Source organism: Ostrinia nubilalis, chromosome 9, assembly GCF_963855985.1.
Source record: "Ostrinia nubilalis chromosome 9, ilOstNubi1.1, whole genome shotgun sequence".
Lineage (NCBI taxonomy): Eukaryota > Metazoa > Arthropoda > Insecta > Lepidoptera > Crambidae > Ostrinia > Ostrinia nubilalis.
In genome coordinates, this window is record NC_087096.1 from 9,560,267 (window position 1) to 9,582,658 (window position 22,392).

At 36.4% G+C, this 22,392-nt stretch overlaps 1 protein-coding gene across 1 annotated transcript in view; it reads right to left on the reverse strand.

The window, feature by feature from the left end:
* The window catches only part of LOC135074767 (uncharacterized), a 188,770-nt gene extending 166,605 nt beyond the window's left edge, over window positions 1-22,165 (reverse strand). Inside the window, exon 1 of the mRNA XM_063969150.1 lies at window positions 21,835-22,165. The gene's annotated coding sequence lies outside the window, so the exon portion shown is untranslated. The remainder of the gene's footprint in view (window positions 1-21,834) is intronic.
* Window positions 22,166-22,392: the final 227 nt, after the last annotated feature.

The window sequence follows — 22,392 nt, forward strand, 5'->3', positions numbered from 1 at the left end:
TTAGATATAGGCACATTTAAATATACGCAAGTGCTATACATATAAGTACGACAAATAAGATATTAGGTACTCTGAAATATACATTTACGTACTCTATGTGTTAGTTGAATACATTTACTTATTGAATTTTAGATGCCTTTCTATTAAATATCATTATTTTTTATACTGTAACATTCGGAAGGATTCCATTTGATTTTTTTTTCTTCTCGGTCTATAGTCTGGGATATTCTTATGCTATAATATGTAGTAACAATCTTAATCTAATATGCATCTTAATCCATCTACACTCCCAGGCCCCAGCTGTGTTTCCGCCATTCAAAAATATATTGTCAGAGCATTTAAACTCGCTTACAGGCAGCTGTACCTTAATTCGAGTGTACTTTGTCATTAGTCTACAGAATTTATTAAACTTGAAGGAGGAAGAAGATTGATCATCTTTAAAATCCATTCCAAATTACTGCAAGCCCTCAGGTACCCGACTTTGATTCTGTTTATTAATATTCATTGCTCATTGTAAAACAAAACGTAGGATTCCAATTATCCCCCTCGAGGGCAAAAGGTGTTAGGTTAAGGGGACGTCAAAATGCCACATGCAAAAATCATTTAAATACACGGCTGAACCGGCGGAGCGCGAGGTGCCTTTAGAAATTAATCGGATTAATACGAGGGTTAGGGTCGGGCAGCGCAGAGTGCCAGCAAAGAGTAATTGGTGTACAGACACCACAAAAATGACGATCGCTTCAAGACCTGCGACCGCCAATTACCGTATAAAATGCCTTTTAGATCGTCTCCAATCTCTAGGTATGCCACTGGTCTCAAGCTATTAATGTTTTATCATTAAAATAGGCATTAAATGATGTTTCTTTATGCTCAGTTGTCTGCAGACCGGGCAGATACGGCAGTGGGCACTGCGGGTAGTACAGCAAGGGGCGAACCCGCGGTAGTATCACGGGGTTTCATGTTCGGACGTGGCTGGCCTCTGATGCGGAAATTCCATTAATGGCCACGAATTTAGTGCTGTTCGGCGACTTTAGATCGATTTTAGATGGAAATTAGATTCGATTCCATGTTCCGAGCTTCGATAAACACACCGGTAAAATTTGGGAGCACTAATTGATGGGGATTGATGCGTGGTTGCCGGTAATCTGGTCATAGTGCATATTGCACGGACGCGTACGTCAGAAGATCAACAATGATAGCGATCACAAACACATCGTTACCAGTTTATATTCATGATCGTGGTTCTAGGTTAGAAAGTTGAACTCTAAACCCGAAGGGTCGTCACAAGATGGAGTAGACGAAGTGAATCTTCAAAGATGTAGTTTCCGATTAAGAGTTTATTTTCTTGCAAAACTTATTTTAAAAAGTAAGTTGCTAACTTTTCCTGTAGCTATTGTAATTTTTGTATTTCAGATGATAATATTATATTTTTAACGTGATTTGGACAGAACCAACTACTAATTTAATCGAAGTTTGCTCTAGTTCAGCTCAATGGTCAGAAGACCCTCAGTTAGCCGATTTTTCAGGTTTTTTCTTTTGTTTTCCCATCATCACAAAAACTAATTCTAAAAAAATAATGTTAGGTAGGTAAACCTATTTGACAAGAATGAATACGACTGACTCTATAGGTATAAATAAAATGGGCGCCGAGTCAAAGTCCAGCGATTGCTATTGCAGTGAAAGGCGCTGGCAACAGATTAAAATGTCGCTGTCGTGGACACAGGCTATAAAAGCACCAAGACTTGCGTTCAAAGAACTTATCGCTGAATAACGAATTAAAAGCAAACTCAAAGCCTAGGCGCAGACTGCAAACTTTTTGTCGGCCGATAGTTTAGTCGGGCAGTTAATCAGTATGGGCATGTCTGGAAGTGCGCCCGTTACACCGAATGATTCTTCGTGGAATTTAACTGTCGGCCGACTAAAAATCGGTGATCTGCGCCTAGGCAAAATGGAAAATGACGTATTAATTAGGCGATTAGCACCCATTTTGCTTTTCACCAAGGAATGCGTTTTTATCGACCGTAATTGGCTGAAATAACATGTTTAAAAGTTTCGAACTAATTGCACCGCTTATTGTTTTATTTAATGAGTTATTTAAATAAGTTCTCAGCCGTTCTTGTGACAGTTGAAAACTAATGAATGTTTGTTATGGTTTATCATTATATTTTATATTTGAACGGCTTTAATCGTTCGGGCAGTTAAGATTAAATTAATTTCCAGCATACTTTCTAAAATCAAAATCAAAAATATTTATTCAGTTTAGACCACAAGTGGCACTTATGAACGTCAAAATATAGTAAATAATAAAAAAGAAAAGGTAGCCTTTATGGGGCACTTTACATGTCTCCTTATCTTTTGGGCCCTACTAGCGCTCTCTACATGCAATATCCCATTACTGTTGTCAATTTACTTGATTAAACCTAGGTTGTTCGTATTAGTTACATATAGGTATGTGTATAGGAATACCAATAGCACATTTTATTGCAATATAACTCTTGTTATAACTACATAAGATGCTGCAGTGTTCAGCTAGACGTGCTATGGTCTGTCCATTATAGACTAATTGCGACAGGATCATTAATTACAGCCGCTTGATTCCCAGATAAAGGGCTTCAATCCCGATTGTCCTGGCTAGCTTTGTCCCGCGGATCAACACGAGATACAGTCAGCGTCAAATAGTTCGTGACACCTAAAGTAGCCAAAAAGTTCGCAACACGTCTTTGTTACAATTGGAATAAGGTTGTGTTGACTTTTTTTCCACTTTGGGTGTCATTAACAATTTAAACATGACTGTACTTTATACAATTAAGGCAACCCTATTTGAAGTAGGTGAAAGTGTGGCTAAAACTAGTTCCTAATGCAACTAAGCGAAAGAAGATCCGTAACTAATATGCCTAAGTCATTCTTAGTGAGTTGCAAAATGGTCACATGTTCTGAGCTGAATACAGTCGACCGCCAAAATTAAGTCGGATCTGTGTCTTAACTCTATGGAAATAGGAATGAAAATATTTCTATAAGGTCTTGGTGTGGACTGTACCATCTAAGGTACACACACATGTCTTACAAGGTGGTCTCTACCAACTTTCTTGTCGGCTTTATAAATAAGGTTACCTATCTGAACTAGTGGAATAAATGAATATCAATCCTCATTTACTTTTGCAGCTACTTTCACTGTTCTTGATGTGCGAGAATCTAGATTTTTCTGAAACAAACAATGGATTCCTAATATCTATAGCTATTATTCAAAATAGGGATTCATGTAAATGGAAACAATTACATTGATAGAAATTGTCTCACAAGACTTCTAAGTTTTCTTAAAATATTACGACGAATTGAAAACCTCCTCATTTTATTGAAGCCGGTTAAAACAGATTGTGTCATAGTGGTCATATGACATCCTATTTAGGTGCTAACAACCTAAATAAGTAGCAAATATTTTGAGTGCTGAATTCTTAATTCTATTGATCTAATACTAACACCAAACATTTCATAACCCTACACCTGCGGAAAGTCCAAAGATGGCAATAAATAGTATTCGTCATTGCCAGTGAAAGGGGTCCATTATCAGTTAGCGGCGTGCTAACTCAACACTTTCTCGTTACACAACCAATCGTTTATCGTACAATACCAATCGAAGCAGCGCCAAACCTGTTTTGGTATTCCACATCTGACATTAAAAAGGCATCAAAATTTCAACCATTAACCAGTTTACGCCTTGAAAGATAGGCATATTAGATTTAAACATAATCTGAACTGACACGAAAGGGACCTTGACCTTCCTCAAATTAATAATGAACTATCAGAAAAACGGCTGTTTTTATTCCAGGAAGGCAGACATTTGCAATAACTGATTCATAGCTACTACGAGTATATGCACCTCAATATCCTGTACAGTTACACTGTACATGGAAATCAAATAATAGCTTAGTTTCATCGCTTCTACTCGTATCTCAGTACTAAGCCTATTACTTAATTTTAAGATTCTACGCTATTTGTTGTTTCTAATGTAAACCTTCATAGGACTTGGAGTCTTCTTTTGAAAACTTTTATTGGTAATTTTAATTTTAAAACAAATGCAATCTCCAGTCGAATAAAATCATTCGTCATGTTTTATTAACCACTAGCTTTCCGCCCGCGGCTTCGCCCGCGTGGAATTTTGTCTGTCACAGAAAAACTTTATCGCGCGCGTCCCTGTTTCAAAAACCGGGATAAAAACTATCCTATGTTCTTTCCCGGGACTCAAACTATCTCTATGCCAAATTTCATCAAAATCGGTTGCGCGGTTTAAGCGGGAAAGCGTAACAGACAGACAGACAGACAGACAGACAGACAGACAGACAGACAGACAGACAGACAGAGTTACTTTCGCATTTATAATATTAGTTGGGATAACGATTCCAAGCATAGTTCTTTGTGTTGAAGCAATTTCGTTCGGTACAAAAGTTAAATTCTTGGCATTCACGAGCACAAAATGTTTCTGGAAATACTCGTAGCTGACAGTAAACGTCTCGGAGCGATACTTTTGCAAGGCGAAAGCAAAGTTAACTTTTAAAATCAACATAATGGACAAGGAGTACAGGGACTTACAACTTGAACACTGAACTATATTATTCCACCGATTCTCCGTAACGTATAAAATCTCTATTTCGTTTGTAACTTTGTGAAGCGAGAAAAAACGTATAACAAGCGAAGTTGTTTGTAATGGTAACGTGCCAAACTTAATATCGAGTCGTGAAACAATTTCCCACAGGAATATTCCGGTTTTTGTATAATGATAATATTTCTCCTCGGAAATATAAGTTTGCATCTGATCTGACCCAAGTTCCATGGCAAGATTTATGGTTCCCCGTGAAGGTGGAAAGAATATATTCATTCACACGCAAAGGGTTGGATGTATTGATGGCTCACAGGTGTACAGACTTTTGAGAAAATCTTGGGACTGTCCTTCCTTCTTTTCTTTGATATTCTATCATAAGTAACTGGTGTTACTCTGCTTAATGAGCCAAAGCACGGAAGTATGCCATAACTCTATAATGCGGCTAAGAAAAAGTATTACGGTGAGGAACGTTTCTTGATGGATAGATAATAGGTACGTATTGATTCACAATTTGAATAAGTATCTACTATATAACTTAGGATCTTTTAAAAATCCGAAAAGATGGAGCCCAGAAATGACACCCGAGATGAGATATGAGTTGGGGACTAAAAAGGTTAACGTTTTTTTTATAATTGATTAATTTATTGAATTATTAATTTATGGTTTTTATTATTATTTTTTACTCTTCTTTCTGTTTTTGTTAAATAGCGCTGCAAAAAGGCACCCACTGAAAATCAGTGTCTTGGCAGTCACACTGTCAATATATTACTGAGTGGGTGACCTTTTTTGGCAACTTAGTAATATTTTTTTTATGTAGGTATGTCTTTGTTCCCTGAATCTGTTGTTGTCAAAATAAAATTATTTTCTTTCTTTCTTTCTTTCTTTACAGCGAAGTGGAAAATGGTAGTGAATTTTGTCGCTTTCTGCCAAGAATTTAAAGATCAATAGATAAGAGAACAATATTCAATAATGGTTCTCACCTAATAAGAGCCGTGTAAAAGCCAAACGAAAAGCAATTAGCCATGTATTGTTGTTACGCAACAGCTCAATCTTGGCTCGTAACTATAGGCAATTTGTCCGTCACTTTCGTCCATGATTTCGGCATAACCGAGCCTCGTGTCACGACGCAGCCATGACCTTTACGAAGGCAGGTGGCAGAATGATTCACTGAGGCACAGAAACGTGATGGGAATGCAGCACGAATATTTTTACGTAGATTCCTAGTGGAAGGACTATTGTGACAAATCGCCAAATTATAGGTGTTTTAAAAATTGGTATGCTTCGGCGCTAACTTCGATGTTAGCGCGGCGTACGATCTTGAAGCGAATTTATCTGAATTAGAAATTCTCTTTAAAAAATAAAAAAAAACATCTGAAAATGTTGGTCAAGGTTTGCAAATTTTCATTTCAATCTTAATTCTGCGAATATGTTTCAAAAACAATTCCATCACAAGGGGCCTTTGAATATTGCCCACATTTCTAAATCAATGTACCTGTAGTGAATACGCTGTGGTGATAAAATAGGTGAGAAAGCACGTTGTTTGTTGTATTTACTAGAAACAGCTGACAAGGGTTACAATGGAGGTGAAGGTGTTGGGCCGGTAAATTGACTCGCCTAAAATGAAAATGGTTACCTACCTACCCGAAGTACCTATAGGTAAACTAATTCGACACGTGAGTTACAGAGTTATTAAATGCCTGTCTTTTATTTATTCAATCAGTAAAATTATTAGTGTTATAAAACTGCCCAAGATAGTGTGAGTGCTGACAAGTAAGATACATTTTCAGTATTCGATTCCTAAATTATCCGTCACCACTGAAGCGAATATTGAATTCAGGGTTGAGTGATATAAAATATCATCTTATATTAATTTACTTCCGAATAACACAAACCAAACTGACCTTTATTATCTTTATAACAAAATAATGTATTATCCATTCGGCTACAGACAGTTACGCATCATCATCCTCGGAGCTTTAGGCGAACGTCAAGGCTACTGCAATTTGTAATTTGTGTTATTTTATTTATATTTGACTGCTATTATGTATGACCTCATCATTCAGTTAAACAGCGCGGTTAATCATTAATGGAATTTTAATTGGAATTTTACAATTTAAGGTTGTTAAATCGTAGTTATCAAATTATTGCGATACAATCTACATTGGCATTTGCTTATTTTATGAATAACAAATTCGTAATTTTAGACAAATTATAATAATTAGGTATGTACGAGGTAATTAGGTATATTTTAAAATTTATTTCTGCAAAATCAATTTGATAAGATTTATGCAAAGTTATCTATAGACCCTATTATTAAGTATAATTCAAACTGTTTGATGTTGTTAGACTTGGGGGAGGCCTTTGTCCAGCAGTGGACGTCATTTAGCTGAAACGAACGAACGAACGATGTTGTTAGGTAATATACATTTTATTTTGGCAGTATTGAATTGAAGTGTTGAGTTGGGGCACCAATTTGAATAACTGGCCAGTTATCAATACAACACGATATTTTGAATAAAATATACCCTAATTTGGAAAGTATCACTTTCACTGTTCAGTAAAAAAACATTGCAAGAAAGATATGACTCTATCATTTTTGGAAAAAAATGACCACATCTAGTTTTACAGCGGAATGGTCATAAAAACTCGTCTACTTTTCACGTAATCGCAGCAAAAAAGGAGGTTTTATCATTTAACTGCAACGTGACTTACTGAAAAAGCTTTGATTATTGTTATAAAAACAAATCGCCACATTTATTTCTAATCGATCAAACACATATTTCCGATTGATCAATTCAATTCGTCACGACCGGATCGTGCTGCAGAAGAAAGTCACACCTGCCTCGCTCTGTTACGTTTGCTCAAGCGAAGAGAAAACGCCCGTTTTCACGGTCATTTGCCATAAAGCGGCCGGTTGTTTTATGCGGAGAACGCTGCGGGAGACGGATGTCAACAAGTCAGTATTGATTAGGCGTTTATGCTGCAGGTGTCTGCGAATGACGCTTTCCAACAAATTGACTGCCCGATGGCGGTTAACAAATCCATAAAAGTAGAAACGTTAATTTGTTGATTGAAATTGGAGCGTGAAAGTGATTTCCCCCAGCCTACACATCGTGATTAAAATAATATGACATCACATTTATTAGATGCCAACCTATAAAGATCAGATTTAGGAATTTATAAAACTCAAATGACTGCTCAAAACACTCAAATACGGTGTAAATGTTATTCAGATTATTGTACCTAAAACCGACAATAAAACTTTAGCGTTTAACGATTCGCGCATAAAACAATTTACACCTTTCCCATCTCTCCCACTCGCAAATGATTCCAACGATCGATGCTGTCACCAAGAAAACGATTCAACAATCGAAACGTCTGCTGTAATAACAGTGTAACTAAGGCTGAGTTGCACCACCTAACTTTGACAGTAACTCTGACGGTAACCGGTGTTTTTTGTATGGAGATTGACATATTTTTTTACGTTTGTTAAAGTTAAAGTAAGATGGTGCAACTCAGCCTTAGAATATCTCCAACATCGCTTTGATTGTTAAATAAAATGTAGAGGATCTTAAGTGCCGATTAAAAGTCGATGATCTCTTCAAACGTCTTATTGGATTTTCCCACTTCAGCTGATTTATTTCTAAATCCTAGAGTTATTTTATTAATTTAACAAAACCGGTATTATCTTCAGAAAAGTTATTCTTTAAATAAAATCACTGGGATAAATATGTAAGGTCTTGACCTCACCGACATGGAGAAGATTGATGTACTAAGACAAAAATTACGAAACCAGTTTCGGTGATAACAGTTAAGCACCGTTTAGGGGTCATGAGGCTAGCAACAATGCTTATTCAACCACAGTTGATTGTTAGGATTGGATTACACGCATATTTTTGGGCATTTTTACGAAAACTGAGTAAGTACCTACACTTGTAGATAGTTTTACTAATAGGTATGGAAATGCTTTAGTTTGAGGCTCATTTTGTTCGGTATTTTTCAAATAAGAAGCTTTTAGTATTCGTTATATTATATTTATCCGAATGTACTTAGTTGATTCGAATAGATATCAAATAACGAAAAATACTAAAAGCAGCTATCTAAAAATTATCTTTAATTTTTATAAAAATCCTTCCCGAGGTCCCTTTAAGTACGTCCTTAGTGATTCAGAATCTGAAGGGAAACGTTATAATGAGTGCTAGTAGCCCTTCAGAGCTAATGATTGCAATTTCCTGAGGGTAGCATCAAGTCCACAATAAGAGTCAATCAGCCAATTTTCCCTTACATGCCTGTTTCTGTTTTTCTTTGTTTACAAGCCATTGTGTTTTTGATGTAATGAGCGATCCCCATCATTATGGGGTCAATGAATGTGAAACTGATTTGCTGCATGTTTGTAGAAGATTTTATATTTTCCACAACAAGGATGAAAATGGCAAGGAAAAAATGACACTTAAAACTCCATTCGATCTCACACAAAATGTCAAAATTTCAATGCTGAAGGCTTGAATACACGCTTGAGTATATATTTTTATATGAGTGTTGCCTAAAATCTTCATTATAGAAAGAAGCGTTAATACAGGTAATAGAAATATCATTCGTTCCGTTGTCTAGTGCCCATAGTACAAGCTAACTTTGCTTTGTTTGGGACTAGAAACGTAGTGTAAAATGTGCAAGGATATTACTTATTATCATTTCTGGTAGCTCCAACGGTATGTTCTTGCCTTTATCATTTGTTTGCGACTCATCAATGTGTAGCCGATGTAACGGTCCGCACATGGCGAATTCCGGCACGTCCACTAACGGTCAGCGGCGCAGGAGTCTGACATCTCGCTCGCTACACGACATGCTAATCGCTTGACACGCGTCGGCGGGATTTAATAACCCCGCCGCATCTTGCAGGCGATGTTCATTTGTTTTTTGCCCACGACTTTTGTCGACAATGACGCTAATTCGATTTTAAGGTCAAAGACCTCAGTAAATTAAGATAAGTAATTTAACGCTTGCGGTAAACCCCACGTAATGACGTAATAGAGTAACACTTAAATAATTTGAGGTCCTGGTACTTTCTGAAATCTGAGTAAATAATATTTGTTGATAACCAAGTTATGGAACTATTTAAAATATAGCGAGTACGTTTACCTAATAATGTATTCAGCCAAATAAAATATTGAAACTATGTACCTACACTACATAGTTCAGTTTTTCTATGCCAGCATTTTCAAAATTATTATTTTTAAGAGAATACTTAAGAGTATGTATTAACATCACGTTTTGTTCTTTCGTTTATAATGCATTATAGATTGTTCTCACACGTCAGGACTAAGCTCATTAATACCGATGAGTTCCCGTCTGCTGTTGTACAATATTTATAACACATCTGCTGTACGGGAATTTCCTAAGGAAGGCGAAAATAACAATAACGCGTTATTGAATAGTCGCGATCCTTGGAGATACAGTGTTTTTAATAAAAAAAAACTAAAAATATACCATACCTGAACTAAATCGATTGATATGACCAAAGAAAAAAAACTAACTACCTACTTGTAATATTAAGGCTTCTCTACTTCGTAAATACTTTAATTACTATTTAATAGCTTTTATTTGAAGGATAATTTGAAGTGAATGAACTTAAAGTTTTTAGGGTTCTATCAATCGCCTAAACGAGTATAAGCTCTATAAAAGACGATGGCGTAAACTTCGCGAAGACTACGGTCATTATGTCACGGAAAGCATTCAGTTTGATTCATATTTATTGCTCTTGAATCTCTTATTACAATTGGGTCGGTATTTTTGAATATTTGTGTCAAAATAAATCAATTGAATCGATTGAACCAGTGCTCTACATGTGACTCTATTATTTTTTTTTACTTTCATGTACTTTGTTTTCATAATATTTATTAAGAAGTATTATAGTATAGTAGAGTAAATTATGATTTTTCATGACTCCGACGTGATATGAATCCACGACCTTGCTAGAAGACGTGAGGCACATCTCAAAATCATGATCTTTAATATTTAGCAGTATACTTATATGCAAAATGCCAAACAGTGTTTAGTGTTCATTACCTTGATTGGTTCTTTGTTTAATATATTACTATATTTAGTACCTGACATGTTTGCGGCTAACTCATTGATTTAGTGATTACATGCATTATGCTAGTAGGGATATGCTAAATGTATTGGTTAATCGCGGCGTGATTAGTGCTCTGATTGTCCGTGACGTAATGCATTAGCGACTTCCTTGATGAATTATTAATTTAGGTGTCGAAAACCGGGGTTGTTTTGACCAATTTGACAACTTAACGTTGCTCTAAAAAGTAAAAAAGAATGATTTTTTACTTCTTTCGGTAAGAATTTAAGAAAGGGAAAATAGTAATATTTTGAGAGAAAAAATAACACATCATCACCCTTCGTTCAGTCAAAGGTTATAAGTTTCTACAGTTTTCTTTACACAGTACTTATACTTTCTGAGAGTACAAAATTTTCTTTGCGAAATGTAGGTAGGTACTCTAGAATAAAATCATAATCATCAGCTGGGTCATTAATATCTTATGCAGCAGCACTACCCTTTCTAATTTACTCCCTACGTTGGCCAGACCAGCTCAGGCGACCTTCCAAAGACAAAGACATTCAATTTGACAATGCCAGCTCAGATTTTTCAGACCAACAGCCATGGATAATTGCAAAATTTGCGTATCATGATTCCGCCTTAGCACTTAACCTGAGTCGTGACTGGCCGCATGGGATCCGAAAAAAAACGATGTCAATCGGATTTAGTCGGAAGTTTGTCAACATCTGTCACAAAGGTCTCTGTCAGACAAAAGACACGCTGTCGTCGCTTGCGCTTTCGTTACTTGCGCCATAACGATTTTTTATCGATAACGTAATCGATAAAAGTTGTGTCATCATATCCAATTTTAGCTATCTGTAAATTTAGTCGGTCGTTCCCAATCGAGTATAAAAGTTGCTAATTTTTTAAAAATCAAAACAATTAGCTTGTTCGTAAAATCGGTAATTATTCACTGATTACTAAAATTATTTCACCAATAAAAACTTTAACTATTTATAAAGAAGCGTTTAATATTTCGGTGAATATGTAAGTACCCTTTTGGCAATGGTCAATAGCCTTGTTTACAAGCGGGTGGAGCTGCAGGAAATTTTAAAAGCCAGTAATACAGGGTGGGTGGCAAAAAGTTTGATAGTGAGTTTGGGCTCGTTCTACATACCGTACCGTTCTTTATATGTATAGTAAGCTCATATTGTATAATCCTATTAAAAACATTGTGTCGTTTTTTTTTAAGTAAATAATGCTTATATTGTGTTGCAATGTCAATGGAAGGCAGTGATCGTTTAACTATCATCATCATCATCTATTCTATAAAACTATTTCTTTGGAAGCAAGGCTTATATTATAGAAAAATCTGTTACGAAAATTTTGTTTCATCCTGTATCCTGCAGTTGTAATTGCATAAAACCACAATGATTTCAAATGAGACGCTAGGATAAATAATATATCCGAACCCATTTAATGAACTGTGAAGCACAAACACCGGACCGGTAAATGTTCGTTATTTCTGTTAATTACATATTGATTAATATTTTGATTCCATTTAAAAATTAATAAACTGATCAAACTGGATAAATTGTTGCATTACTTACTTCCACCAACACAAAAACAGTGAAGTTAATAACGCCTGAAAAAATACATTAAAATGTAATACTCGTAACTATCGCATTTCGACAAGTTTCATTGAGATGTTTCGTCAAGATCATCTTTGTGCTTGTTCCCACGAAGACTTCCCGGTTTTTGCAGGATCTGTTTTTTACCGGATCCCATTTAGTAGTGTAGTGATTTAATATTAACGTTCATACAAACATCCCTTTGCAGTGTCCCGTAAAAAACCATTCTGTTCGAAAATTTCAAACACACTTGAAACACACATTAATATGTGTTCACACGACAGTATACTTAGTTATGCGGGATCCTGTATTACTGGATCCCGCAATACTAAATTTTGGTGGGAACAAGCCCTTATTCTGAATCTACGATTCTAAAAAATTGACTCTACCATTTAGGATTAGCTTGTTCTCATTTCCAACCACAACACGTAAAAATTTTCTGATTCCAAGAGCGTTGTTATATTCTAATTCCGGCCAACATGAAGTTGAGAACGGACTTAAATTTCCCCTACATTACCAACTTAGAGCATTAGCCCGGAAAAACTTTTCTGGCTATAAAGGATTAGCGTTGGGACGGACACGTAGGGGTACTAAGTTTTTAGAACCGGCAACGGAAGGGTGAAATTAAATTTCTCAACTGCCCACCCCTGCATTAGTATTCGATCCCTTAACGGCCTAATTTGTTTAAGAACTGTGAACACTTGAAATTTTTATGCAAACGTTAATATGCATACGTTTAAAACTTCCAATCATTAAAGTTATTAACTCAGTAATTCTGCTTTTGTAACATTACAGGAACTTGAATTTTATATGTCCCCGTTGAAAAATTACAGTGATGTAAGTATCTAAGTACTGAAATACCTACCTACTGTCTAACTTATCGTACCTACCAAAAAAGAAAAACCCGAATTAAGTTTTGTAGATGAAAATTTCATGAAAGCTAAGTCAGCTTACAGCCACACTTCATCAAGTAATCTTCAACCAACAATATTCCATAGTCATCAAGAAAACTGCGACGCTAACGTCCATTTAGATGAAAGTTTTGTGGCAAATTCGCTTTTATTACCACACCACAAGATGCCAGAGTTTAGCTTGTGCTGCTTACTGTACCAGACCCACGTTTGATAGATTTATTTGGAACTGTCCGCCTGTAATAACGTAGGTGTAGTTGATGAGATTACCTCGCAGCGACATTTTTCACGCCTCAGCCTCTACGTGAACGGAATAAACCAGCAATGTATCACAAAATAAATAGCGGCCGAAGTAATAATTGAAACACAAGTTCGTTAATAGGGCGTGTTTTCCTTCGGAGTTTGGGCGAGGGCCGCGACCGTCCTAATGTATGCCAGTCAGAATCTAGCAGAACAATCGAACTCATCGGAAGCTGGATCCGGAGTCGATAAGGTTGGGAGGCTATCACACCGTAACGTAACGCAGTATTTTTTTTACAACTCATATTTGGCCAACACTCTTCTTCTTCTTAGTCGGGCACTCTTGTCAGTGGTCGTGGTTGCGCTAACGAGGTACACGGTGGGGTGTTCGATGTCATCTCCGAGGGTAGCTCTCTTGGCGATGTGCTTCCATTTCTGACGGTTAGAGGCGTCGCAAGTACACTGGACCATGGTGGACTCAGTAGCCTTTGTGATGGCGTCTATCCAGCGGGTTGGCGATAGACCGCGTGCTCTAATACCAATACAAATTCAGTTTAAATACTGGATAACGTGTGTTGTCCGCGGTCCTGCTGCTCAATTCTACTTGATAGAACTACAAAAAACATAATTTGCAGTGGTACTACCAATTATTGTTTTATGAGTAACTAGCTGACCCGGCGAACTTTGTTCCGCCTTAATTTTAATTTCGAACGGGATAAAAAGTATCCTATGTCCTTCTCCTGGCTCTAAACTACCTCCCTGACAATTTTCAGCTAAATCGGTTCAGCCGTTCTTGAGTTATAAGTGGAGTAACTAACACGACTTTCTTTTATATATATAGATTTGATATTATGTAGGTAGAGCCAGTAAATCTGTTGGACAGACAGTTCATCTCTAATCTAAACTACTCGTATTATATTAAAAGTGAGCAGGTTAGGCAAGAGTGTTAATATAAGTCTATAACATTATGTCAATGTGCACTTAACCATTCGAAGCCAGGGCGTGGTCACTAGTTTTTATTAAACTAACCAGGTATGAACCAGGTAATCAATTTAATGTGGTGTAAAATAAAAAATTATCTCGTATTTAATCGTATCAACACTAGTTCTCCGGCTGTAAAAACGTCAAATTCTCACTTTCTATCTTTGAATGAAAGTGATATAAAACTAGACAAGGTTAATCATTATTGATTTTAAATTTAAATACAGCGGATGTTGATCTGCTAGTATAAATAAAACTAATGATTTCAGGAAGTCGACTTTCGTTTGGAAATCATTTTATGTTGTGTATAAACTTGAATCAAGCTCGATAAAACCAACGCCTACTAAAGTTTTACTTTTGGAGTATTGTATGCAAATCATGTTATTCAAACATTTGCAATGCATAATATCCAATATTTAAATACCTACTCTTATTTTATTTCGCAATACATACATCATAAGACAATGACGTCTGGAGACTTAAACAAATGAATAAATAACCAAGTTGTGTATGTATTTGCATTTGTCAAAGTTGCCGTGTGGTTCCGGCAGAGCAGATAGGACCTACCCCACTCTTTCCCTGCATGTCATGAAATGCGACTTAGGGACAAATATGCAAACTTCAGACATCCCTAACCCGTCATCCAAAACCTTTGATTTGGTCGACATTTTTGATAAAAGATAAGATTTGGCTCTCCTTCATTAAAGTGTGCAGTGGAGTAAAGGACATGTTGTAATCGAGATATTTTATCGATTTTGCACGATAAACCCATGCATTTTCCGTCTAAAATCATCGATATGATTTTATCAGAGCGTGAATTCCAGCCCGGCTGATGATGACGATATTTGCTCATGCTAAAAATAATTTAAAAAATCGAATTATAAACAAACATACAACTAAACATTTTTTTTCTCTCATTCTTAATGAAGTGTTCGGTGTGAGTGCCATCCGTCCCACCCCCGTCATTAATCGCGTCTCTTCCAGTCACGGCACCGGACTGCGAAACGACCTGCAAGATTAAACTCTGACCTATGAATGAACCCCGAATCCACACGTACGTAAAAGTCCATTTAGCTGGCTCTAGTCATCTATTCTTGGCAGCGAAATGAGTTGGAATGACTTCATGCATGGGTGAGACAGTTAATAGGTGATCGAAGATCTTGAAGCCTTCTAAATTATAAAATCTGGTAGAATTTTCGCGTATTTGTTGAAGATATTCTATATACATGAAGTATATCTTTTGTATGAGCGAACTCAGAGCGATGAGCATAAACGAACAATAAAGTTTATTCCAGGAAATGGCAATATGAAAGTCAGATAATGAAATACTATTCCAAGAAGTCTAGAGACGAAGACTTAAAGTACCTACTTCTGTATATTAATTAGGTATTTCCCTCATTTTATTAAAATAAATAAGTGAGTATTCAAAAGAGGCAACAGAAATAGGTTATACTACAATGACAAATTAATTTATGGAACAGATAATAATTTTGAACCGAAAACTTCGTGGTCTCTAATTAATCACCATAAAAATATCTTCTTTTTCAGACCACACCCTATGCAATAAATTAATTCGAGTACTTACATCAAATCGCAGTTCATCGAACACGTCCGTTGTAACATAGATGAGTATCAGGAATTGAATCCAGTCTTTTGTCTGCTCAAAATAATCGAGCGCTTGATGAACTGAGCAAAAAACACGCAATTGAGTATCAATTCGATGAGGATACACCAGATGGGACCGATTGCATCTAATAGCTACTTCATTATTTGGCAGCAACAAAAAGTGAATGAGCAAAAAACCTCTAATATAACAGTGACGTTATTTTCGCTTGAGGCACCATCTCTCGAGCAACGGCACTCGATTGGACGCGACTAAACTCTAAACAGAAACCACTAATTTTATGCATCTATAAAAAAAATGTGTACATCATGATATCTTGTGTTAATACACAGCAAACTTAAACTTTGTGCGTAGCGCTAAATGTATTTATTAACTAAAGCGGTTATTTTTAAAGAAAATTGGTTGTAATTAAAAGAGCAAGTACTTTTAACAGGTTTCGTTTATGACACTGTTATTCTATGCAAATTATTCAGTCATAAGTTTTGCAATTTAACATCTGAAACGGTGTCATTATGAATAACAAAATCGAGTATTATTCCTAATGACATATGGTATGGATCCCATTACTTTGGCTAACTTTGTAAAAGCACTGGAAACTCTGGCTAACTTTGGCGCCCGTCAACGCATTATCATAAATGAATTATGTATACCACGGAACATAATTTGGTTTTTACATTTAATTTGTACAAGGGTACCACACTGATGCTGACCGCGTTAAAGATATACTATCAAAACTACGGGATCATGGAGTCATTGTTGTCTTCAAACGGTGTTTCCCATGAGATTTTAACGAGTTCTGTAACTACAGACAATTTAGTAAATTAATTTCGTTGCGGTAATTTCACCGCGCTCATAAGAACGTAAGGAAATGTATGCAGATTATGTAACTAAAACTCAAAGGTCAGGCAAGAGATTCAAGAAACCGATCGTCAATAAACAACGTCATTACAGAGTATTGAAACATCATACTTATGCTGAGGGTTCTTTCAAATAATATTAAGTAAGTATTTTTGAGCCGGACGTCAGTCGGCAGTTTGTAGGACCGTACACAACTGTATGACAACTGCGTTGAAATAAAAGTCAATTAGGTACCCTACTTCAAGATGGTATCACGTTTACTTGTAAATGCAAGCACTCTTTTGTTTTCCCACTTAACAAAAAAGCCTCGTTTCTAGTGATATAAGTTTACATAACAAGTATCGATTGCAAAGCAATTACATCGTACTTTGCAATAAATCGATTTTTATTACATAATGCTATTCACCACATACGAGTAGTGACTGTGATATCTGATACAATATGGTCACAAAATAGATAGTAACAGAAGGCAATCACCTGTATGTACTTCATTTTACATAGCACACAGACGCGTGTCACTAGCGGGTGGCACTCGCGCTCGCACTGGTTTAAATTGGTCTGCGACACTTCGCGTTGTCTATGTGTGCGTTGCCCGATCGGACTTTGTATGTAGATTGTCTTCTGATCCTACCTACTTTGTGATATGGTGGTGTCTGGTGACAGCAGCGCCAGCCAACCGTTCGATGGATGAATTAGATGCCGTTCGTTTCTTAGTCACTTAATTAATGTACATTATTAAGACATTGTATTGATCATTCATTTCTAAATGCAAAGTATTGCCTTCTTTCATAAGATTCAGCGGCTTGATGGATGAATGCCAGTAATGTAGAGTTTTGCTTTTGTTTTATTTTATTACAATCTGCTGCGTATGACTCCGTTTGCGTAGATTTCGATAAAAGATACCCACCACTTAGGGGAGGATTCCGTCAACTGGGACCGCAATTAACTGGGACCGCGGTCCCAGTCGCCGGATGCGTAAAAATTAAATAATTTTCTTCCGGCGACTGGGACCACTCATGGATTTTAGTACTGTACCAATTTTGGATTGAATAATATTTTCTTTTAAGTTATCTATGAGTGGTCCCAGTCGCCGGAAGAAATTTTTTTTTTTTTATGGATCCGGCGACTGGGACCGCGGTCCTAGTTAATTGCGGTCCCAGTCGCCGGAAGCCTCCTTAGGGGTCATCCATAAAGTACGTCACACGTAAAGAGGGGGGAGGGGGTTGACAAAGTGTGACATGGTGTGACAAGGGGTGGGAGGGGTCCTAAGTTTCGTGACATCACATTTCAATTGTTTCACATGTTTGATATAATGTTGATTTCATAAAAAAGTACGTAATTTAAATGGAAATAAAACTAATTTCGGAACTGCTGCTAATTTAATAATTTTTCGATGTGAAATTGCAAAATATGTGACGTCACACTAGGGAGGGGGGGTCTCAGAAATGTGACCACCTGTGACAAGGACGGAGGGGGTGTCAAAAAATCATGAAATTCGTGTGACGTAGGTACTTTATGGATGGCCCCTTAGGTTTGTTAATCTGATGTAAAGTTATATAAATCATTGTGAAATATTCAAAACCCGTTCAACAGTTTCTGAGTTAGAGAGCCAACATCTATCCATCATCATAAACTTTTGCGTTCAAAATATTAGTATATAATATTTTTATAATATTCAATGCCAAGGACATTGTCTTACATTTTAGCTCATCTCGCAATATGACCCGGTGTCAGCGCAACGATGAAACAAACAACCATAGTTTATCTTAAGTTTATTAAGGCGAGAGTGAATAGGCATTTACAGGGCAGATATGTACCATCCTAGACTGCATCTCACTTAACACCAGGTGCGATTGCGGTCAAATACCTGCCTTGTCTAGCATAAAAAAAATAAAAAAAAATCTTTTGAATAATGTATTCTTTCTTTGAACTTATATTTTTGAGTGCACTGGGTCAATGGCAGCATTACTAATTTTTACGTAAACAGTATATTTTATGAATACCTACCGGCTCTACAATCGTCTATAAGAAACAATAGCTAGGTAATTGACGTATCAATAAGCTTTGCTGAAAGTGTGAATTTTATAGTATCCTCCCCGGAGAAAAACTGCTGAAAACTTCAGTTTTAATTCAAACCCTGACTTCGCTTGGAAGTTAACCTTAGGATCCTTAGTTACGCTCAGGATTCAAAGCACATGTAACGTGAGCGTGAACGTTTAACCCATAATTGTAATAACCATATACCATTGAGAAACTGTAGAATACTTACACTAATACGATTTTTCAGGATGTGAAACTTTTTATTTTATTACATAAAATCCCATTAAACAAACAAGATGTCTTGTCTTATATCAAAAAGGCAACCGGATCTAACAGCTTTTATAAATGAGCCATTTTTATGGCGGTCAAAGGGTGTCCCAGGGCGTTTTTACGACTTCGGAAAATCATCCCAAGTAAAGCTTTTATTGGTCATATATGACCTTAGGTATATACGCACAACAATATATTACAGCTATAGTTTTTTATTTACTTTGTGTTCAATCCATTGTTTTTAAGTCAACCCTCTTTTGGCCAACAAGAAAAAGTGCTTCTTTCTTTTTTGCTTCGTTTTAACTAGAACATGAAAATATAATAAAATGTTACGCCCATTGGAATCTATTTAATGTAAGCTACAAATATTTCATTTTATAAGTAACTTAGCGTCTTTGGCTCGTTTTAATTACCAAATAAATTGTCCAAAACCTTCCTTGCAGCCGCAAATGAAAATCTATTTGGAAGTTATGTTAATGAGAGGCCAATTAAGAGGAGAGCAGGGGGATAGCAATGTTAATTTACAGATCTTGGGAATAAATAATATTAAAAATTACCCAAGTTGATCGACGCATTTTGACTTCTGACACACTTATGATGTTTTGAGTTAAAGGTGACTTTGATTTTGAATTGATTTTTAAAGGTGACTTGGGCGCTACATGTGATGAACCAAAAACCTGTACACCCACTGACATTCATGGTTACTACGTAGCGTAGCTAATCGTATAATAGGAATAAGTAAATAATATTAACAATCTCAAACTGATCGACGCATTTTAACTTCTGATAACAATTAAGATATTTTGAGTTAAAGGTTACTTAAGTGCTAAACGTGATGAGCCTAAAGCCTGTCCATCCACTGTCATTCATGATTACTTACTATTGCTTATAGTAGCGTAAGTAATGGTATACTATTACTACATTATATTGTCCAAGTCGATAAATTAGTGAAATTAATAATAACTTTTCTACAAAGCCCTTGATACTAAATCAAACCAACAACTAGAACCCGATTATGAGATAGGAACTGAGATTTAGACTCTCTTGGGCCTCAAATACAAACCTACAAAAACAAACTATGAAAGTTCACCTAACTTTGCTGTTAAACTTTGTTTGCCGTTTTTATAACCTAGAGCTTTAAAAAGTAACATAGGTAGGTACTTAAACTTTGAGTGGCTCTTAATAGTCAAAATGTTGTAACTCTCTATCTATTACATAGTTGTGACAAAATAAAAAATACTGATTGTGATTTCACCAGCGAAATCCTTACTCCACTGATCAATAGAAACAGGCGGTGAGCCCACAACGGTCGTGGATGGAAGGATCTCCTGAGACAATCAGATTAAGGATGCGGGCTGTCATAACATGACCGTTTACCAATCTCAACGAAAATCAATGGAGAATTCACATTCGTAGTGAACTACAAGAGGGTAAGATGATGAGTTTTTAAAATATACGAGTGTCTGTAATTATAAAATTATCAGGTACCTATAAATAATCAGGTGGTGCTGATGTAATCAAATTGATGAAGTGCTTTAAAAGGTTTAAGATAAAGAAGAAGAAAAGAAGGAAAACCGCAGCGAAGAATTAATGTACATAGCATCCAATTACAAACACGTGTATAAGTGCCTTGGAAAGGGCCTATGTACTGAATAAACTATTTGATTTGATTTGATAAGTAATCTGTAAATAAATAGGATATTTGTATCGCAAGCATGTAAAACTGTTTATCTCCAAATACCGGTCTTTGTTTTGTGAATGTTATTACATCTTTATTTACATTACATTTTTGCTCCCGTCTCTATGAATATTTGAGAAGTTGCTCCCCTCCGAACAAAAAGTAATCTGCTTGCATATTATTATTTTATATTATTTCATGATTACATGACTCGGAATTTTATCGTCTACTTTCGAAGGTCTTTCTTTTGATGTCCAATTATTTCATTTGTTTCTAGAGTCACATCACGTTCCTGTAGTATCCAGGATTAAGTACTTATTATGTCTCTCAAAAAGTTATCGATATACTTACAGCTTATGTTTATTTCTAGGCCTACAGCATCATACAGAGTGCGGCGTCTCCAACAGTCAATTCATTCAATTGTAAAAACCTTAACAGACTAATTTTAACTATCTCTATATTGCTTTCTTGAAGCTGGGTGGTATGAGGAATTTCCAAAACTTTAATTGTTGTATAATAGGTACCTGTTTTTGTGTGAATTGGGGTAGGCAGGCCTACATAACTTATCCGCATTTTCTAAAATGACACATTTCCATGCTTGTGTAGGCCGGTGCCTCAAATCCCATACCAAATACATATATTTACAGGCTAATCAAACTAAACTTTAACTATAGCCAAAATCATTTCATCTACATCTCGTATTTCTCTGTTCAATTTGTGCGTTTTTTCAGCTCACTAAAATAACAACCATTAAGTAGGTTTCAATTTTGCATTAAAAATGTAGGTTACTGATGTATTTTTACGTGCTCTAGCAAAACATTAAAAAGTAAGGCAATGCTCATGAATGTGTAGTAAGTAGCAGTAAATCCGCAACTAATTAAACTCCATACAGCTTTCATAAAACATCTGCAATTCATCTTCATCACCTAAAAATCAGTGTAACAGAACAACTTACCGTTTTCGGAAAACTCGACAGCGCTTCAATAATCTAGATCACAGTTTTTAGTTCAAAACTGCGCTGATATCGAAACGAGTTCAAAATAAGTTTGTAAAATCCACTCTGGAGTTCCCACTTCACACAATCAAACACCAAGTAGTACGAGTGTCCTTACACAATTTGTTATCACATGCAATTTCACTTTCTACAGAGCGCTCTAGCCGGGAAAGGCCGGCCACGTTCCGATCTCCGCAAAACTTCTCTCGAAGAGATGTCGACCGCCCGCGAGCGAACACCCTGTAGCCTGCACGCCGCCCGACCGCCGAACAGCGACTGTGATAACGACACTTCCTACGAATGAACCTGCCGCCTCTCCATAGACGCGCGTATAAGCTCGCCTCTCTCTCGCATTCGACCACACCCCACAACACAATCTCAACCCTGCATCCACGCAACAAGAAACACATTCCAACAACACCCGCCCCGCCGAATACGTCTCGTTCGGAACGCGTAACGAGGTTACGGTACGTAAATCGTAGTAGATTTGTTTTTCAGCTCGGCCACAGTAATCCGGTT